Source organism: Mytilus trossulus, unplaced genomic scaffold (genome assembly GCF_036588685.1).
Source record: "Mytilus trossulus isolate FHL-02 unplaced genomic scaffold, PNRI_Mtr1.1.1.hap1 h1tg000138l__unscaffolded, whole genome shotgun sequence".
Lineage (NCBI taxonomy): Eukaryota > Metazoa > Mollusca > Bivalvia > Mytilida > Mytilidae > Mytilus > Mytilus trossulus.
Window position 1 is genome coordinate 1,439,167 of NW_026963302.1, and position 23,215 is coordinate 1,462,381.

The following is a 23,215-nucleotide window of genomic DNA, read 5'->3' on the forward strand; positions in this document are numbered from 1 at the left end:
ACGATACATGATGTTCCGAATGTTCATTAAACAGTTCAATGATTGTCGTTTTCTACAATTTCCGCTATCGCTTATGGTATGTATACTATTTCCCTTTTACATGTTTAAATATGTGATTTACATTGCAATAAATTTCAATGGAAATAGTACGGCATGGATGTCTGTTGAATTGATCAGTGTGTAAAACTAAACGACTACTTCTACCCTTTGAGTGTACGCCACATGCATTCTGGAATAGTCCTTTCCAGGTACGTTAAAGACAAAACACTGGGAAACAGAATGCAAAAAGCATCAAACAATAGGAATGTGTCCATAGTACACTAACATTTTCTATGATCCGTGGATCTTAAAATTGGGAGGAAAACTCTAATTTGGTATTAAACATTGAAATAGTTTATATCACAGGGAACATGGGTATTGAGTTTCAAGTTGATTTGACTTCAACTTCATCTAAACTACCTTGACCAAAAACTGTAATCTGAAGTAAGACACACGGACGGACGGGTGAACGGACGAACGAACGAACGGACCCACAGACCGAAAAACATAGTGCCCCTAGATATAAAAAGCCATGTACCCGCAAAACCTGGTTTTAACCATAGTATTTTTTTCGTATTTACCGCTTTTAATTTATCAATCAACGTTTTCTTTACAAAACGGAACATGAGCACAAAAACATCTAACAATACCTTGAAATTGCTTTATCTTTGGTCACACCAACAGTAGAAAGTTATTGAAAAGTTTATCAATTTCTAAACAATTTTACTAAATGATTATTGAATTTGGAGTCCCTTTTTAAGACATTTTTTTACTAGTATGCATTATCACAGTGTAGATACTATTCTGTACGCTTTCCGGAAGTCGCGATTTTCGAAGCGAGAACTTTTTGGATCACATTTTAAATTTGTCAGATATACTATATTAAACGGTAAGATGTTCATCTGTACATTGCTTAATGATTAATTCAGCTGACATCGATATTCACAAATGGTTTATAATTAAATTTAGCACATTCATTATTCGTATATTTGCCTTAATCAAGAGATTTCAAGTGCATCACTAAGGAAAATCAGTCGGTGAACCTAAAAATAATCTTTGTGCACCCTTACTGTACAAATTAACGTAAAATCCAGACTTAATTTACTAAATAAAGTATATTTAAAGTGGTGGTAAAAGTTTCAGCCAGATCTTTGAAGCCAGAAATAAGAAAATTACAATTGTTCGAATTTCGCACTGTACGATCAGTCTCGCTTGTATATTTTAAAACTGTATGATCAGTCTTTATTTCACTGTATTCTAGTAGTGATTTCAAAGTTATTTACGATACATAAGAAGATGGCATTTTTCTAAATAACACAAATGTATTTTAATAAATTCACATCCTGTAAACTTTTCAAACATGTTTTAGCTTGATAGGGTGTACTCGACTTACTACATTAAGTATAAGGATGTTTGAATGTGGCTTAAATAAGAAGAAGGTTTGTTTGTTTATATAAGTTTCAGAAATGTCCTCCGTTATACTTAAAATTGTACAAACACACAGATGTAATTGTTATATAAAAATGCATGTATTTACAAACATTCGAGGCCGTACTGTAGCCTATAATTGATCACAGTTCCTTCACTTTGTTTTGGATGTAGATCTGTCTCTTTCACACTCAATTGTACACCACTTTGTAAAGCGATGGTTTATAGGTTAATAGTGATAATGAAGTCCGTCTTTCCGTTCGTCCGTTGGACCGGTACAACATGTTTTGCAGGTTTTGCAAGCGCATCTCCTCATAAACCACTTAATATACATTGGAGTTTCCAGACATTTTTAAATGGAGAGGGAGTCCAATCCAGGAGAAAAGAGGATTCTAAATATATGTTCCCATAAAAATGCATTGAAAGTTAAAAAAGAGTTTCAAACCGGCGGATCCCAATTTTCTTGAATCCTTCACTGGTACAACTGTTAATTTATTTTTTTCTCGGATTCCGTATCATAAATTTTAATATAAAAAAGAAGATGCGGTATGATTGCCAATGAGACAACCGTCCACAAGAGATCAAAATGACACAGACATTAACAAATATAGGTCACCGTATGGCCTTCAACAATAAGCAAAGCCAATACCACAAAGTCAGCTATAAAAGCCCCCGAAATGACAATGTAAAACAATTCAAACGAGAAAATTAACGGCCTTATTTATATAAAAAAATAAGGAATGTTTTTCGAATTTTATTAAAAATCTTTTATGTGGTTTCTTTATATAAGATACGGACTTGAACATTGCATTTTATGGGGGCACCCATCAGGTATTTCCAACCGTGACCCTCAAAACCAATTGTTAAACTTTTCTAAAATTGCTCCATTTTTAATCAATTAATCAATCTCATTAAAATCCGATGTTCTGATACGCTACCCTCCAGTCAGAACATCGGATTTTAATGAGATTGATCAATTAATGTATTATGGAGCTTCTATTTCAAATTTTTGGTAAAAATATTTTTGATGTTTCTATATCTTAAATACGGACTTTGTCATAATCTTATATTGGGCGTACCTATTTTATATTCACAACTTCCTTCAGACAAGTGTCAATTGTGTACCTCTTATTTGGTTTTTCGAAAAATCATCAGTTTTTTATTTCCATGATAAGGACTTTTCCACTACCTTATTGGGTGGTACCCGTTTACTATACGCAACTTTAAAAAAAACTTACCATATACTAGTATTAATAAAACTTCCTCGTATTCGTTATTAAATGATGCCCCTGTGCACCTATAACTATAGTTTAGTTTTTCTGGTGTTTTATTTTATTCCAAAACATGGACTATAGAAGTGGCGGGGTATAATTTCGTTAATTATTTCCTCAATACCTAAAGTTTTTAAACAAAGTTTTCTCTATCTTTTTTGTCATTTTAAAAGAGACAGGCTTGATGTATGTTATCACCAATTGGTCAACGGCAGACGGTGTAAATAGTCTTTAAAAATGTAATAGTTAAACAGATAACTGCAACGACACACTAGTACAAAGTCCACAAGCAAATCATGTATTGCTTTTTAGGCGTTTGATTATAAGTAAGGATGATGGAACAAAAATATGATTATTTTGCCGTCTACAAAAATCATCAGAAATATATTTGCATTGTCTGATGAAAGAAATTACACGTTATAGTTCCAGGGACACAATCATAATTTCACATAGACACGTATACACCTTCAAATTGCCGTTGTTTTTCAGTCAAGGTCGTTAAAAACTTCCATTTGTTGTTGTTTTTTTCTTCAAAATCACGACTGGTCATACAGACAAAAAATCTGAAATCGCTACTAGAATACAGTCAGTTTTAGACTGATCGTACAGTAATTTATTTTGGGATCCTCAAGGAAAGCATATTTTTTATTTGAAATACGAACATTCTACTTTAATACGATAGGAATATTGAAACAGTATATATTTAACTGTAAACTGGTGCAAATATTTGCAATAAAAGATAATTTGCTTTGTACTACGAGAGCAAAATTGTCAATCGATTTCACTTTTTTCTATGAAGTTGGTGTGATGCACACGTATATTTTATATTCTACTGCATGTTTTTGTTACAGTTACTCATATTTATGATGCTATACATACATTTAAGATGTACAAAGCACTTTATAGATATAGGAGTAAACAAATGATGAGAAAAAGCACCAAAACAAAACCGTTCTGTTAGCCAGTTTGAAATCCTCGCTTCGAAAATCGCGACTTCCGGATAGCGTACAGAATAGTATCTACACTGTGATTATAAGTACAGCGCTAATATACCTATCAGTTCGACCCAATATTCTGTAAGAGCAATATAAATTGTAGGTACTTCACTTCTGTCTGTGAAACAAATTACTGGGATTCAACAAGTAAGTAAAACATCATTGTTTTGATACCAATTAATTCAAATTAATTTTATGCACATTGAGATTAGAGGAAAATCATCGAAACAACTTTGATCGACTAACCCAATATTTTTATGAGTCTCTTATATATAGTTCACTCCCTGTTTTCAATTTGCTTCGAGTTTACTTTTCCATAATTTTCTTGTTAGTAATTGTTGTGAGGACAATTTTTATGTCCTCATTTTTATTTGTGGTTTTCGATTATTACAAAGTATCTTATAACCTTTCTCATTAACAGAATAAAACATAAGAAATGTACTTATGGTAGATAAATCTGCAGTACCTTCTTGGCAAAGCCATCATAATATACAGGAAACATCTGTAGAAATGATGATTGTTCATATATATTTTTCTTACTAATGTGTTATGGACAAGATCATTAAAAGACGAGATAAAGAGCAGGTGAGAGAGATAATAATCACTTAATTGTTCTATTATGTTGTAATTATTTTCCTGGTCATAACCTATGTATTATATGCTATTCTGTCTGATAGCTAATCCTTCAAAACATGTATACATCAAAAAGTACAAATATATAACATTCCGGTAGGTCAAGTTTACATGTGTAGTCTGGATAGTTATGTGTAATGTTATAGGGTTGTGGTCATGCATGTAGGTCGACCTTTAAGATTAATACAGTAAGTTCAAAAAGTATCACTAAGTTATAATTTATTTCAGCACTCACTCTTGGCTATTACATGGTGGCCAGATTTGATTAATGGTGAGTAGGTGTCTGAAGAGAACAACAAACCTTCGAAAGAAAAAATGGCAATACAAGTCAAAATATTTATTGACTGATTTTGGTGGTTTGCACAACTTTCAACACACTGACCATTTCGTGGCTGTCAGATTTTATAAGTGGAGACACCCGGTATGTCCAGAGAGAACAACCGACCATTTTTAGGACAACTAACAGTCCTAGACAACTAAGATGAATCTAAGATTGTATTCGAATATATATCTAGTATAATGGAGTTCAGCAACTGCTAGCATGTGTGGGAATCGAACTCACAAACTCAATGCTGACAGGCTAGTAGACCATTGTAGATGAACAACTTAAACTACAAGGTTGAACGAAGCCTGTCGGTTACTATATACATGTAAGCAAGTACAAATACCTCAAATACTATATTGCCGCCCAATTGTTGCGAATCAACTTGAAGCCTTTTTTTGTAAGCGTTCGTTGTTATTAAAGTACAAGTATATATAGCCGTTAATTCTAAAGAACGTGTGATAAATGTCTTATAAACAATAGTGATGTGGTAAAATTGCTTATTTTGGTATGTTCTCAATGATCAACGAATCTGTGTCATTGGTGCTAATTGTGTATGAATTGAGTTTGATTTTAATTTTATTGAGAAACATTATTGCGCAGAAATAATATGCATTGACAGTTATCACAATATTATTTGTTTATTTTAAAGCGAAATAAAGACTTGGCTGTCCATTACGCAATGACTGTGTTAAAGGTGGACGCTGCTGTTCCATATGTGACGTGACAGCTACCGGCTCGCCCTTTTAAAATTTACAGCAGAAGCATAGGATGTTTCGGATCTGTCACTTTAAAAAAACATTGGTCAAGTAACTATTTCTGTACGAAAGGTATAGTTTATAAAACATTCGTAACAAAAATCGCTGCTTTTATTTCAATGATATCGTTATAAAAGAGAGGCAAAAGATACGAAAATGAAAAGTAAAACAAGAATGTGTCCCTAGCACACAGATGCCCCATCCACACTATCATTTTCTAGCTTCAGTGAACCGTGAAAATGGGGTAAAAACTATCATTTGGCATTGAAACTAGAAAACAAAACATACAAACCAAAGACTTAGCAACAATAGCAATTTGTCTAGTTACATTTCTCCACATTTGAAATTGAAAAATTTGAAACTTGAAATAACTTGGATGTTAGTACATGTGTATCTTCCAAACTATAAAACATATCATTAGAACATGCATATGCGAGTAATACAAATTAATGATATTTTATATAACGAAGATGATTCTCAAGGTTGTGTAATGATGCTTTCGCGTCTAGTCATTTCAGAATAATTATGATTTTATCATATTTTTGTTTGTAACTTCTTACTTTGGGTAATGATTTGGAAAGTTCTTTCAAAAGTTGCTTTAGTTCTTAGATCCAAACATCGTTTGACATGTTGCAATCATCCGCGAAGCTTGTTGCAAACAGAAAAAAAAACATTGATGTTAATCTGTTGGTGGTACACCTCGTCAAAATATGTAATTTGTAACAAAGAAAAAATATCTCATATATCTATGTTTCTTTTTAAGAAAAACACTGCATATTGCTATGACGTAAGACCAAGTCATGGCTGTCTGCTGCCTTTCTTCTTCTTGAGTAATCTGTCTACAGAATGTACCTGTAGAGAAATGGAAATACCATTAGGAACTTTTTTCTATTCTTTTTAGCAGTGTTCTATTTGAGATCAATCCTTCCCACCCATGTATTACATTGCTAAAGATCGTCCCCTATTAGAAAGTCAGATAGGCAAAGATTGTTTCTATTAGAAAGTCACAGTTAATGTCCTTTTATCGGTTTGTTTTTAATTGTTCAGATAACACCACGGTCAAATCTACAAATAGCGACGGCATTTGATAAAAGAAGAAAAAACGAACACCGAAAGTGCTACTTTTTAAAGCAGGTAAAGAATTTGCATTTATCAGCAACAGACATAAGTATAACAGTGACACACATTCGTGCACAATGCCAGACACTACTGGTGCACCTATATATGCTGATAACATGCGTATGCACATGCATTTTGCTAATTATTTGTTAATTTTAAAAGCAAACATCTGCCATTTTAGATAGGGTTTAATTGTATCTGCTTTGACTGTGTCTGTGTTGGTAGGTGATATGGTATTGTTTTGTCTTAAATGTCAGAAATAAAACCAGAAGAATTTAAAAAAGTTTTTATTTAATCGTGTAAATGTATAGTGTTAACACTATCACAGAAATCAGCCAAATCTAGACAACTCATGACAATAAAACATTCATTTCCTTAAATAAAACAAAACAAAAAGCTTCATCTTCCAATAAAAGATATAATAAGCAGGTGGTGTTAGATGAATTTGTTTCACGATATTTGTTATAACAGATAATTAAGTTGTTTTTTGTGTTTGTTTTCTTTTCTTTTATGTTTTTTTTAATATAGTTGTGATTGAGCTGGTAGTAATCACGTTGACAATAAACGAGGGTTGACTAGGGGATATTCATTTTCCTAACCAGTGTTTTTTTGTAATATTTTTCCAGCTCCAAATTTTTCGCTCCTATATCCCCCATCTAGACTGTCACTTTGTATCCCCTTTATCGCACATCCCCACTTATTCAGGTGCGGATCCAGGATTTTAGGTGAGGGCTGCGCAAAGTGTTTTTTTTGTGGTAAAATAATCGAAATTCTCTTTCAAGCTGAGGACAACCCATGCTTTGCAAATTTTAGGGGGGCGCACGCACAGCACGCAAACGCCCGAATCCGTCGTTGATGTTTATCTCGTTTATCCCGCCATCCCATATAAAAAAAAAAAAAAATTCTCTAATAAATCATGCTACGTTGTTCTGCTATATTGTTATATATAGAATTGTGATCACGTTATGTCATTTTGATCAAGTCGGGGGTATCATTGTTACAAAGATGTGACTGCCATAGAGGCCGTGATGATGTGATCAATGCTTAATCGCTTAATTAGTATCATGATCGATAAAATACTCATAAGGTGGACATGTCACTCGTTTTCGCCCTGAATGAGTAACTAATATTTCCCTATTTTACGTTATGAAAAGGTCAAACGAACCAAATCTGCGCCATTGGACGCTCATTACTAGACTTTAACCCCGTGAAGAAGTTTTCCGTTCCAGTACTATTTGCGTACAAGCACTGAAGCCGGATGTAGCCAATTTACCGTTTTTGCGTTTTCTCGGTTTTGTGTCAGTTTTGCTTTTTCGACTTTTTGTCTCAAATTATTAACAACGCGAAATCGCAAAATTGACAGCATCCGCTTCCATAAAAAGGGAAACACGACGTAGCACCTGATTTGGACCGACCACATCAATGTGTTTGTTCTGAATTTACTTTGTCGACAACGTTCGGATCTAAAAGTATGGAAAGAAAAGAATACAAAAACAATTTTAAGAACTCCTTCAACGGACCAAGCACCCATATCTTTATTTCATGCAATGTGTCGGTAAACTGAATATGTGTGCATTAACTCTACCTGATAACCTCAAAGTTTGGTTTCACCTATACCTTAATATAAAATACATAATAAAGAGGTTTGATTAATTTTAATCAAACAGTCACTGTTACTCTTAACTTTTAATCATGTTGATACAATATCTAAAGTGACATATCAAATTATGCAAAGTAATTTTTTCGTTAAACTTGAATATCATTAGTATTTCATTAGGAAAATTAATTACATAATGATCTTAAGTAGATGTTTGAGAGATTTACTTTCAAAACCAAAACAAACAAAGAGGCGTTGGAATAATTCTATCAAGAGGATTAACTAACTTTTTCTGTTTGTTTCTTTACGTTGACATTGCGATCGTTGTGGTGGGTCTTCCTTTAGATGTCTGTCCAGGTATTTAACTACAACTTAATCAGTGGAACGAAAATCTTTTACTATTTACAAACAATTAGTTAAAAAGGTGTTTGGTGTCAAACGGTTACGTCTAAAATGTGTGATAAGTCTCTTCATAACGTTACAACACGCACTTATTCTCATTCATAATAATCATGAAGTTTAATAGCATTCCACTAAGTCTTAGGGTTAATTATATAATATAAAAACTGCGTCATAATTGATTTATGAATAAGATAAACCGAAAAAATATGGAATATGCCAACAAAGTTCTTTTGAAATATTTATTATGTCTGTTTTTATATGTGTATGAAAGCCTAGAGTTCTTAATCCAAAATCATCTTTTAGTTCAGAATATGTTTTCTATTTGTCTTTTAATAATACTTTGATTAAACACATAAGTCATACAAAAAGTAAGATTTACTTTAGATATAATAAGAATATGTACTTAAAAGTATGTTAGATTGGTAGGCTGGTTCGTAATATTGGCAATATAGCACATTTTTTTAGGGAAACTGTTTCTTGGATTTATTTGCCAACGACGTCAGTTTCCGAATTAAATTTTTAATTTGAAGGTTATATCAAAGAAGAATTATGAATCATAATGAAGCTACTAATTTGGTTCGAAATGGTCGGTAAAATACATGCACATTAAAAAAAAATCCACAACGATCAAAGGAAAAACGCTTTTATAGATGTTCTTCGTCTCAAAGACACATCCCTAAAACTTTATTCAAAAAGGGACATCACTCATATACTCATGTAGTGTTATGATAGATTAAACTTGTCCATTTTTCTAAATAAAAAAAGCGTGAACGATCATCCGTTTTTATCAGTTTTAGAAGATACCAAACAACAAGCATTCTTTCTAGAAATGTAATCATTTAGTTTTCTTTCAAGTGATAACAAAATATGTGCATTAAATTTTGCACATCCACAAAACTTGAAAATAGCTAGGTGACATGTACTTTTAAGGTGATTTAAGGAATAAAACTGATATAAACTGCCTTTTGACAAAGTGTATTAAGAATGTACCATGTGTTAGACATACTCTTATACTACTTCAACATGTATGATATAACAACACGAACTTTCTGTCAAAACGAATTTAAAAAAATCCCACCAGCTGATAAAATGGAGACATATATACCTTAATAACGATGAGTGATATGAACTCAATCCAAGCAACGTAAATATTAGTTTGACTCTTTGTCAAGTGAATGTAATGCATCAAACCAGTGAAGACCTTAGGAGTGATTTCGTCGATTAAGATAGACAACCACAAGACAATTAATAGTTTCGGGATTAGAGGAGGTGGAGATAGCTGCATAATTCACCCCTATAACACAGGAATTAAAAGATTAAGTTTCGTTTTATTTGATTTAGTGCACAAGATATATGGGTTATTTAGGGAATCGGTACTGTAATATACATACAATTAATCAAAATATCATTCATTTGACAATTGTAATATCTTTTGAATCGGGAGAAAAAAACTGCGATGTTATTTCTTAATGGTTAAACGAGATCCTCTATCATAATGATTTAATTCTTTATATAAACAAAATACAAATATTTCGTTTCATCCTTGAAATGAATACACTACAGCATTGTCTATCTCAAATGTTGAAAGAAACGAATAAAAAAAAAATGTTTTTTTTATTCAAATCAATTCAGTTTTCATTCATTCATATATTTTTTTTTCTGGAATGACGTGTTTTATTTTCTCTTCTTTTATATGTTTTTTTTACAAAAAAGCGGGGTTAAATCCATTGGTTACTTGGACTGAGTCTCTGATTTCACGAAGAATTAATATAAGTATTGCTTGCTCCCTTGGTTTATTTTTAACTGTTGCTTATTTTAGTACATATTTAGCAATTTTTTCCTACTTTTAAAGACAGTAAAAAATATAATAAATCGAAAAGGTATTTTGTATGCAAATTGCGTCGCATATGATGAAGGACGAGAAATTATACTGTCAATGGAAATATGTGGTATGTTAGGAAATACCAGAAACTTTTCTGTGAAACAGGCCTCACACAGGTCTCGCAACAAGTTGTAAGATTTTTGGTACGCACACGAAGAATCCGAGTTAACTTCTCAATCTGATAGGACGTAACTGCGTATTTATACATCCCAACTTGCCTCGTAGCCAAACGGACGCTTCTCTTTCGCATATATAGACAGGATCACTTATTTAGTACATGTGACCATACTTCTATATGCCAGTAGGTCCTTGAGATTTAAATATTTCATATTATAGAATAATGGGAGTAGGTTAAATTAAAAATGATAGATCATTCAATATCTTTAGTCTTAGAAAAAAAAAGGTTTTTGTTACGATTTGCGCGCGTATAGACATGAAAAACAATTTTTTAACAAGTATTCATTGTAACTTAAAACAGTTGGTGTCTATCTGGAATGTCGTGTCATAACTTTTTTGACTGATCGTTGTAGCTTCTAGGTCAGAAGCCGTATTTCGATACTTTTTACAATACGAATGTATAATAAACTCAATAATGATTAGGTACACATAGTAACACTATAAGTAAAATACTCGACGTTAATGTCATAATTCAGGTCAAAGCACTTCTTTCAATACCAGCGTCTAAGTTGACGAACCAGAGGTATGTCAACGAACGACTCGTCCTTTTTATTTAAAAAATGATCATCGGAAGGTACTAAGCCCTTGTTGATAAATATTCTGTATCAACTTCACAACTAATACACGATAGCCTTGAAGTATATATTATAGGTACTGATATTGTTTTCCATCTTAATAAGCTGTTATAGTATTCTTTTTTTTCGTCTTGATAAATATTAATTTTACTGTTTAGTCTGGTTTTGGTTTTATGCATTTGACGCGGCTCTGTACCTATGCATCCCGTTTCTGTTTTTGTATTCCTGTTTTTCATTTTTGCTAATGTGCTATGTCTATATGTCTTTTTGTGTTTCTTTGTTACAAATGACGTGGTTCTGTAATTATACATCCCGTCACTGTTTTTGTATTCCTGTCTTTCAATTTTGCTAATGTGCTTCATTTGTATGTCCATAAGCCTTTTTGTGTTTCTTTGCTACGAATGACGTGGTTCTGTACTTATACATTCCGTCACTGTTTTTGTATTCCTGTCTTTCATTTTTGCTAATGTGATTCATTTGTATGTATATATATAAAAAAGAAGATGTGGTATGATTGCCATTGAGACAACTATCCACAAAAGACCAAAAAGACACAAACATTAACAATTATAGGTCACCGTACGGCCTTCAACAATGAGCAAAGCCCATACCGCATATAGTCAACTATTAAAGGCCCCAATAAGACAATGTAAAACAATTCAAACGAGAAGACTTACGGCCTTATTTATGTAAAAAAAATGAACGAAAAAAAATTATGTAACACATAAACAAACGACAACCACTGAATTACAGGCGCCTGACTTGGGACAGACACATACATAAATAATGTGGCGGGGTTAAACATGTTAGCGGGATCCCAACCCTACCCTAACCTGGGACAGTGGTACAACAGTACAACATAAGAACGAACTATAAAAATCATTTGAAAAAGGCTTAACTCATCAGATAGACAAAAAATAAAAGTGGACGTGGCCGGGTACTTTTACATCCCGACACAAAAAGACACAATGAACAGGTCTGAGAGTACTCGCAGTTATCTGACAGCTAGTTCAAAGCCATTAACAACTAATAAAAAAAATCATGCCTCTAAGACTAAGCTATATGCCTTTTTGTGTTTCTTTGTTACATATGACGTGGTTCTGTCCTTATACATCCCGTCACTGTGTTATTGTTCTATGATGATTTTTGTGTATTCTTATCTTTCATTTTTGCTAACATACTTTAGTCTTTATGCCTTTTTTGTGAATATGACGTGACTCTGTACTAATACATCCCGTCATTGTGTTATTGTGTCATATATGTGATATGTTTATATAAGTTATGTGCGACAGAAAAGGAATCAAATATTGAAATAAAAAATCATAGAAGATAAAGAAAAAGTGATGATTTTTATAATCATCGTGATCGTTACCTTGCAAAAGGTGCCGAAAGTATGATAAAATGTTCGAGATATTTTTGAAAACAATTAGTGCCCATCGGCTGTTGTCTGTTCTATGGTCGGGTTGTTGAAGCTTTGACAAATTCCCCATTTCCATTCTCAATGTTAGCTTTCAGTCAAACCCAAACGTCTTTAATTTAAATAAAAATCTCTAAATGTTACCAAATTTAAATTTTAACCATTAAAATTTTTAATTTAACCGTGTCTAAGTTTGTTAAACGTGTAGGATTGCAGTGTCAGCGTACGGTGAAGGTATGTGAACTTATTTTAAAAACAACATAAATAAAAATTAAACTATTGGATGCTTTATTGGTTCAAATCAAATTACTGTTATTCAAATGAAGAGGCGTTTAAGAAATCCAGGAACATATAATTACGTTGACTGCATATCCCATTATTTGTTAATTGAAAACGTTACAATAATGTCCAGTCAATCTCAGGTCATGTGTTTTCTTTAATGGTGAAATTAGATTACTATAATGATATTTATAAACGTAAGCATTTTAAAACTGCAATGTTGCACATATATATTAGTGTTCCTTGGAATGATTCATTAATGTTTGTTCCACGCCGAGCTGTAAATGTAACACGCAAATTCAAGACGATAATTATAATGTCATATGAATATACAATGGAACAGGGCGGATTTGATATCTACTTTATCACAATGCAACAGTCCACTGGAATACATGCCAGTCTATTCAAACACATTTTTCCGACTCCGAGTAAATCAGTTTTTTTACCTGGGTAACTCAAGTCTATGACTAATCAGGCTCGATATTGAGTCCCCCTTTCCCATTATCGTGAAGTTAATTCTTAATTATATGTCATGCATTTGAAAGTATATATATCCTATTCTTTGACAAGAGGCTGTTAGAGCGACAGCAAACCGGATTTATTAATATTTATTTGTGTCTTGGCATTTTTCAGAATCACAAGAACCATAACTGATGTACGGTTAGAGTGAAAATCATCAATATCAAACTTGACCTCCATTTTGTCATCAGTAACAACATATTAAAATATGCAAAACTTTGGTTGAATGGTTCATAAATAAATGCACCAACATGACTGGTAACTCATTTTTTTTTCAATCTTTAAAGAACCATAACTCTAGAACCGTAAAAGTCAATATCGTCATTTTTAAACTTGACCTCCGTTTTGTTGTCAGTAACAACATATTAAAATTTTAAAAGCTTTGGTTGAATGGTTCATGACTTAATGCAAGGACAGGACTGGAAACGCCATTTTTCAATCTTTCAAGAACCATAACTCCAGAAGCGTAAAAGTCAAAATCGTCATTATTGAACTTGACCTCTATTTCGTCATCAGTAACAACATATTAAAATTTTAAAAGATTTGGTTGAACTTTTCATGAGTTAATGCACGGACAGGACTGGAAACGCCATTTTTCAATCTTTCAAGAACCGTAACTCCACAACCGTACAAGTCAAAATCGTCATTATTGAACTTTACCTCCATTTTTTTTTATCAGTAACACCATATTAAAATTTTGAAAAGCTTTGGGTAAACGGTTCATGAGTTAATACACGAACATAATTGGGTCGCCGCCCGCCCGTCTGGCCGCCCGCCTCACATCCGTAAACCAAAAAAAACGACATTTTTGTCACAAAAATCCGGTTAAAACCCTATATTATCATATATGATAGTTGATCAACGCATAATGTCCGATACTTAAACTATTATCTCATCACACATGCCGATATCACATATGAAACTGCACCAGTAATTCATAAATAGCTTCGTACTTGCTTTAATCATAGTGGCAGCGTCTATATACGTCATCAGCTTATCACCAGCTGTCATCATGCGAGATGAGACTTTTCTCGTGCGTTCCATCCAGCAAATTCTATTTTTTTTTTGTCACTCATGTACTAACTATTGGTCGTATACACTTTCTCTTAACATCTTTATTCCGTAAAAACATGGCAAATTCTACTACACCATCTCTAACCGCCTTTCCACCTGACCAACAATGCTATAAAGTATAGCTTTTATTAATAAGTTATAACGCATATCCTCGTCGGCTTCATCTAGCATTGTAACAGTTCATGATGTCTGGTTGCATTTGGTGTAAGTGCATTTCAAACTAGCTGTTTCCCTAACTCCGAAACAGCGGCTACGTTCTGTTTATTACGCTTCGTTGGCTTTGATTATAGTTTAGCGAACAACGTCACCAATGTTTCGGAGTTTGGCTGTTTTCGTCAGATGTTTGAAGGATGATAGCACTTACTGTGCAGACATTCTCTATTAAATAACCTATGGTCTAAAAGGTATGACTACCACCAAAACAATTATATTTCCTCAATGAGATCTGCAAATTTGCGATAAAAAACGTTTGTGCTTCCTTCAGTGGACTTTGAATCCATGCTTCTGTGAACATATATAATTCGATCTATACCATCTGTCAATTTTGATTTCTTTTGGTACATAAAAACCCATATTGATATCTTAGAACGACTTTAATTGTATATCATTAAAAGGGTAGACAACATGATATGACTTTTTCATCCAACCATTGTTCAACCTCGACTATTACGTCCACAACAAAACTTTAAAAGAGTGAATGAAAAAAACAAAACAAATGTGAGACGAAATTGAGTTCATGGAGTATTACAAATGTCGAATCAAGGATTAATATCAACTAGTAATGTTGGAGACTGATATAAAACAAATACCTTTCATTAAAAATCATATAGATTTTATAAACCAACATCAAAGAGTAACACAGAAAGACAATTATTAAAAATACCATAACATCTTTGATGTTTCACACACAAATGAAATGTAGACAGAAAAATAAACATCTCCAACTTAGTTGGTTTCTGTCTTAATGTTTGTTTTATTAGAAATATGTACTTGTAAGTGCAGACATTAAATTCTCAAATCAATTATATATGACAACGAAATTGTAAGCCCTTGAATAAGTTTTATTGCAAAGTCAGAAAGCGAAGTGTTATGCTATACAAGAATATACTATTTTAATGCATCAAAAGCCTCTATTTATAACATGTATTGTTACGTCAAGAAGAATTTGCATCAATTAAAGTAAGGGTCGTATTGACTCTGTTAATGACCTTGAAGTATTTTGAAAAGAATAATTGCATATATATATTGAACATATACAACTTTATCGTTGGTAAATAGCCCCAGTGAATTAAGATCGATATAGATAGCAGTTTAAGATATGAATACATATATACTTTTGTAAAAACAATCGTGACGTCGACAGATTTGCTGGCTATCAAACCAAGTTTAATTATGTACCAAGTCAAGCATATGACGGTTTTCTATTCGTTCCGTTGATTTAACATTTAGTTTTGTCAGGTTTTATGGAATTCCCCCTTTTTGATTTGACCTTGGAATTCGGTATATTTGATAATCCCTTGCCTGCACCAATTGGTATAAAGAGGTTTATCTTAGCGAAGTTTGCAAATTTGCGGTTTCTATATCAAAATTGGTTTGCGTGTTTTTTATTTTGTTTTTCTTTTTCCCGATTTTGATCTTCCATAATGAAAGAGAGGGGTTTTTTTTTGCGATTTAACCATGAATACGGAAATAGTGCAAACAATTCCCCAAGCGAAAATTTTCCGTTTTTCTGTAAGAAAATAAAATAAATTCATAAAGTTTAGAGGGCTAAAATATAACATAAAATCTTGGGTTGAAAAATAGTATGACTAGAAAATAATAATGTATAGAAATAACAGTCACGAAAAAAAATCCCAAAATAAACAAAGATGTTTACTTATTGCTTTCGACAGGCACCTTTGAAAACATGCGGTTGAATTGACCGGTTAACTAGCCGTACAATAATCAAGGGTCAACAATATATCAAAACAAACGATGCATATTTGGCACACACATGGTCCTCATACTTATAAACTGTTTAACCGCAGACTTTGCGTTCACCTTCTATATACTTTTATTTATAGTTACGACGAGTGATTGATCGACGGAAACAACCTATGTATTTATTACAAGAGATATCACTGATATGATAAAGACATTGTTTGGGAAATTATACCCTATATCATAAAAGCTTATGTATAAGTACTTAGCACGTTAACATCCATCAATTGAATCCATGCGGGGCAATAAGAAATGAATTTGCAAAGAAAACTATCTATTCAACTTTCTAGTATGATAAAAAGTAAACGAATCAAGATTACTAAAACACTGAAGGGATTCACATACGAAGATGGACCAGATGTGTGCACAATATAAAGTTATTAACATCACCTGCAATGTATGCATCTCCCCAAAGACAAAATCGGACTCATTCAAAACCCCACGAAAGATTGGTTAAGTGACATTTTCTACGCTTTACTTGATCCTTTAGCTCGAGTTTTGATGTCTATAGAAACCAAAAAAAACGAAGGTAACTGAGATCCAAGATCTTGAAAACATGTCTCTATTGTAGTTCTTTTCACCAATTCGGGATAATGAATTTAAGCGCCCCTTATATTCCCAATATTAGTAAATCATCTTCATTTCTCAGCAGCAAAAGTCAGATATATCAATCGAAATTCCAGGCATTTGTCAGTTACAATAAGATACATCATAAAAAAAAACTTAAAAAAAGTATACAAGTTGAAGGAAGACAGAAAACTACACAATCAAATGAAAAGAAAAATATTTCAAAACATTCCCCAGAGCATGCAGAAGGAGCAAACTGATCCCGAATCAAAAGCAGCGGCAGTGGTATGGATCCAGTAGTTAATGCCAGGATTATAATTTGGTACGCAGGACGAGCTTTTCGTTTTCATAAATCTCAGCAGTGTTGCCCGAAACAAAGCAGTTTGAATACCAATTCATTAAAGGAGATTTATAGCAATGAAAACTAAAAGTTCCCCCAAAATAAATTTGCCAATTCTGCATCTTGGTAGAAAAAAAACCAGTTTGTTTCGAAATAATAAGACAGCTGAACGAAAGTAAATTTACAACAACAACAATAAAAAATCATTGACAATTCATGTCAAGAAAGAACTGCTGATTACCTCGCTGGTACTTCCAATTCAGGGGGTGAATCTTCTACCAGCAGTGGAATCAACCCAGTGAGGCTTATGATTTGGTCCGCCATATGCGCTTTTCGTCTGCATAAGATTCGTCAGCAAAACATGCCCACTAGACACTATATTTAGCATTTAACATCAGCATAGTACTGTTGCCTTTATATATACATATATGGGCATCTTGAACTTTTATCTTTCATATTAACAGATTTAGACAAAATAATATATAAGTTATATTATGAAAAACTCATCAAAAATACCAAGTTTAAAGTTATTATACCAGATATGCGTTTAGTCTTATGTATATGGCATATCTTGGTGAATTTCTGCGGGGAAAAAACTAAGCAAATTAGGTGGTTTGCAGCATGTCGATATTTAGACGCTAGATATAGTTAATTTATAAAAAAAAAAAAAGGTTGTTTTGTGTTGTGAACCTTCCCAACTCTTAAGCTCGTCAAAAAGTAAATTTGAAAGTGAAATATGATTTTGTTTTTAGTAATTAAACGTTTTAGACTCAAAAATGTTTTATCCCTTAACAAATTACAGTCTAATAGGGACTCGGTTTATTCAGATATTCAGATTTAACTCTAATGAGAAATGTTCTTTTTAAAGGTGTTATTACACTTATATATACCTTTACCATATAAAACATCATTTAAAAAAAATATTTTGTTTTATAATTTCTGCTTTCCTAGTCTTAAACATCATTCACAATGAAGATTGTGAGTAAATTTTGCGGAACCTGTAGCTAGATAAGGATATGAAATCTTCACCTAATCTTATAAAAAGGACATAAAATATACAAATGCTGAAAAACGAAAATCACCTGCAAATCCAAAAGCTTAATGAATTTTTAACTAGGTCCATTCTGCATTCAGGTACTGAGAATAATTGTCCAAGAAAATGAACCGTTAAATAATCACACCTACAAGATATAAAAAAACGAACAACCGTTTAAGATTTTTTTTAAATCAGTCATTCAAAGATATAAACTAAATGACAAGAAAAGATAGTAAAGAGGATGGGAAACAATAAGAAACAGAACAAGATATGTCTTTTGGGAAAACCTATGCCATGTTATGACCAGGTGGATTTGAAATTGCGGTTTGAATTTGTAGTATGATATTTCATTGAATGAACATCTTGAATGTGATTTATGAAAGACTCTAATTTACAACTGAGTAGCACGTCAGACGGTGGTAATTGAATAAGTTATTTAGCTAAAAGTATGAAATGTATGTCAAATTTTATCAAAAGGCCATCATATAATTGATATCAAATTCAGGTCTATAGAGGAGATCATAGCATATCAGTTTGTAATGGGCATTTAAATCATGATAATGAGAGAATTCTATAGAAGACCCCATGAATATCGTTGATAGTATATGTACGATATTAAAAGGATATATAACAAACAAAAAAATGTGTCAAAATGATAATATTTCTGCAAATATGTCACTAACTTCTAACTTAGACAAATCTTTAACTGAAATGATTTTGACATTAAGTTTTTTACCACCTTATCTATTAGCCCTGCCACAATCTTATACATAAGTCGATGTATAACTACTTTGCTATGGCACTGTAAACTAACAAGTCATATACAATTATTGTAAAATTGTTCCTTGTGTTACGAAAGACAAAGCTGCTACAGAGAAATTTTATTGTTTAAACTGCTAAGATAATAAGGTCTTGACAATTAACTTGGAAAGGACTATTTTTTTCAACGATACTTGTTAAGTCGAAATTCTGGTGGATCATATTTCTTATTTTTGTTGATTTGGAATTCCAACCATAGTTGAAGAACTGGATCGTCTTTCACTGTTTGTATACGCAAATTTCACGGAGTTCAGTATTTTTGTGATTTAACTTTTTTCATCAGTATGTTAAAATGAATTATATCACAAACGCTCCACGAAACGTCTTTTAAAAATAACTAAACTAGTTTTATAAGCAATCACCACCTGGCTTTAAAATCACACTTAACTGTCTAATCTAGGGAATCGTGAACCACATGTAGACCTTCAGAAGTTTGAAATATATGTTAAGCCCTGTTGTCACTATCAAAGTTTTCTGTGACATGGACACAGTTTTTGAAAGAATTTCGACAAGGAAAACTGTCAACGAAATATTTGAAGAAAATAATAACAACAACATTTATAGACTGGAATCACGTCCTATGTTTTCTTGAATGGTATTTAATTGGAATAAGCCATTCATGGTTTAGCTTAGGCTTGATTCAAACCGAAAGCACAAGGTAAAAACTGTCGAACAAAAGTGATGAATTTCAGTAATTGTCACTGATAAATGGCATGAAAAGAAATTGATTTAATTCGTAGACAAAGAAAAAGTGAAAAAAACAAGAGATAGAAAATACCAAAGACAGAATCAACACTTATATGCTGAAAACAAACAGAAAAAAAATATGATAAAAAACGAAAAACAACAAATAACAACGGAAAGGTAATCAGCGGTCTAAACAGCAACACATCAAAAGGCTAAAGAATGAGAAACACAAACCTCGTAGAAATACCCGTGGTGACATAAGGTGCTCTAGAAAAATAAGCATATTGTGTATTTGTACAGTGAAATCATGACTTTAGAGTGCATACAATTTATTGCAAAAAAAAAGAAGATGTGGTATGATTGCCAATGAGAAACTATCCACCAGAGACCATATGACATAGATTAATAGATGTTAGCAACTGTAGGTCATCATACATCTTTTAACAGTGAGAAACATCCCTATCGTATAGAAAGCTAGAAAGCCAAAAATATGGCTAAAGTACACCAAAATGATAGACATTGACCAACGACAACCAGTGAATTAACGGTTCGTGAATTATGACAGGCATATACAGAATGCCGCAGGGTAAGACATTTTACAAATTATCAACACTCTTAGCTTGGACGATGTTGTAACAGCATTACGAAAATAACCTATCAACACCATGAACATTTTCTTTTATATTCTTAACTTAGATACAGGAGTACGCGATTATTTTTACCTAAAATGAATTCGACATATATATACATTCTTATTTAAAGAATGGGAAATAAAGACAACAGTAGTACACCGGTGTTCTAAAGTCATAAATCGATTGAGAGAAAACAAATTCGGGTTACAAACTAAAACAGAGAGAGATCATACTCTGCAAAATGACAGATTCAAACTAAGATTCTCTGAAGCTGTCATTATCAACATGATAGCTGAGGAATATCAACACGGTACCAATTCGTCTACACTAGTTGGAAATTACGACAAAATATGTCTCTTTGATGATACTTGAAAATGTGAAAAATTCAAAAAGTTCAAAATTAAGAGTTTTTGAACCAAAAAAGACATAAACTATAGCCAAAGCCGGACATGGAATACAAGACAGATATATTCCTCAAATAATATATGATTTTAAATCAATTTGTAGCAGCAAATTTTTATAACAATATCCGTATTTTCATAACTACTGGACTTGTGATACATTCAGGGACTCACAGTTCACCAGTAAATGTATAGGCCTAGTGGTAGTAGTAACATTAACAGTAATACTTGCTCTGCACCAAATTTATAGGAAAACATAATAAATGAGGCGGAAACTAAATGACTTAATTATCTACCCAAACGGCATTTAGATTGCGACATGAATGCATTCAGTCTCAACGGAAGAAATATTTAGGCATAAAAATATAATTAACCAAGTCATAAATATAGTGTAGAACACGTTAATTAGAATAAAAAGGACTATCAAAATCTGCAATTTAGAGAAAACCATTTTCTAAAAATGTTAGTGATTTGGGAGAACCATATTAATAGTTGATTACTCAAGGTACTAAATCAGTTAAATTGAAAGCATGCCGTCATATACGTTTTATACTTAATAAAATATTTCATTCGGCAACGTCATAGACAGAACAGGAAGGCATTATCTTGAACAGGGCCTAATTGTAAGGGATTACTATGCAGAATAACGAAAAAACTATTTATCAATGCTTCAAACTAAATAAGCGAATCGGTGTTTATCCCCAACAATACCAAACGTAGAGAATGAACAGTAACAGTTGTATTATAATCTATATCAATGAGCCTATAAATCCAAAGGATAAATATATGATAGACAATCCCTTAAATTGTGAGTATTATAAATACTGTGGACTCTTGTTATTCATGGGATACCAATTTTCGTTGAGGTAAAGGTCAACCACGAGTTTAAAAGTTCAACGAAGAACTAATGTTTACAGACTTGTAATTAAACGCTGGCATGACAACTAACTCAATATCCACAAAAACACATTTGTTCCACAATCGACAGAAAATGATGCTTATGAAATTACATGAACGCACAGTAATATAACCATAAAATCAACAAGTATACACAACTTAAAATTAATTCTTTCTGGTGGATTTATACTTTCACGATAAATCTACATATTTTGACATTGACATCCGACACCTCACCGCAAACACACGAGAGGAAACCTAACAACAGGAAAAGAAAGCTGTTCTATTTAAAATACATGTGTATGTTTTAAGATTACTGGTAAAAATATGAATAACATAGTATGGAAAAGACATCGATCACTTTCAATATTTGATTTAGTAGAAGTGATCTGAGATTGAAATTAACATTTGAAGCAACTGTCATACAAGTGAAAGGTTTATTGCCCCCTCCCCCCCCCCCAAAAAAAAAATAAAACGCAGGTTCAATCCACCATTTTCTACATTTGAAAATGCATGTACCAAGGTAGGAATATGACAGTTGTTGCCCATTCGTTTGATGGGTTTTATCATTTGATTTTTGCCATTTGAGTAGGGAGTTTCCGTTTTGATTTTTTTGTTGCTGTGCCAGTTCTCACCAACCTTGTATCTTTATTCGTATGAGAGAAACTTCAAGCTAGAAATTCTAAAGAAGAATCAAAGCTGATAGCAGTGTCCTTGAAATTCATGTTGTGTTGTATAGAAAATGCTTAATATAGAGCTCGTTAACCAAAATGGTGACTGGGATCCAGAGATTTTCTGGATCATTCAAATATGAGGGTGCAATCAACATGTTTTTTTTTATAACGTCACTTTTTGAGGGACCATGCATAAGTGACCCTTAGTGGTGGACTGATCAATAAAGATATTTGTATAAATCTAGATATCACTGGAATCAGAATGTTCTCTAGTTTATAATGAAATGAAAATAATGTGTACTTTTAATATATTAAAAAAATCATCCAATGAACATGGAGAAAAAAGGTCTTATTTGAACATAAAAAACTTGAATTCAGGTCATGTGCACACCCATGAAAGCATGATCCGTGCACATTTACATAATCAAAACTGTAAGAAATTTGTAGGTTTTTACCTGGCTTTTAAAACAAAATCTTGTTTCAGGGTACGTTCTTCTGCTCCGAAAAAGAGCTACAGTGGCTGAAAGTTTTCAATTTTCACTGCCAAAAAAACAGGATGTTAACAGTGTTGTCTCCCCTCAAAACATGTATATTTAATATGATTTTTTTAAACTATTTCAATCATTCAACCTGTTTTAATTGAAAGCTTATTAACCAATTTTTACAATCAAATACAAAAAAACATGATACTTTTT